The following is a 271-nucleotide window of genomic DNA, read 5'->3' as shown; positions in this document are numbered from 1 at the left end:
TCCCTGCTGAATAGAATTCTTGAAAAAAGTAATGTGCAAAAAGTGGCCTTCCGATGCTAATAAAAAGCAAACGCATCTTCTACCGGGACAGGGTGCATGTAGACAGCGGCTTTAGGGCGGCCTCAGGGTCAGCTGCAGACAGTATATAAAGAAGATCTGCTGTACTCATACACAGCAGTTAGGCGCCTGCACTGATCCTCGAAAGGTGAGTGCGGCGCAAGTTTCTTGAAACATTCACCTGAAATTTCTTAATATCTGAGTACTTGAATGG

This window comes from Penaeus monodon, chromosome 22 (assembly GCF_015228065.2).
Source record: "Penaeus monodon isolate SGIC_2016 chromosome 22, NSTDA_Pmon_1, whole genome shotgun sequence".
Lineage (NCBI taxonomy): Eukaryota > Metazoa > Arthropoda > Malacostraca > Decapoda > Penaeidae > Penaeus > Penaeus monodon.
This window is presented reverse-complemented; position numbering follows the sequence as displayed.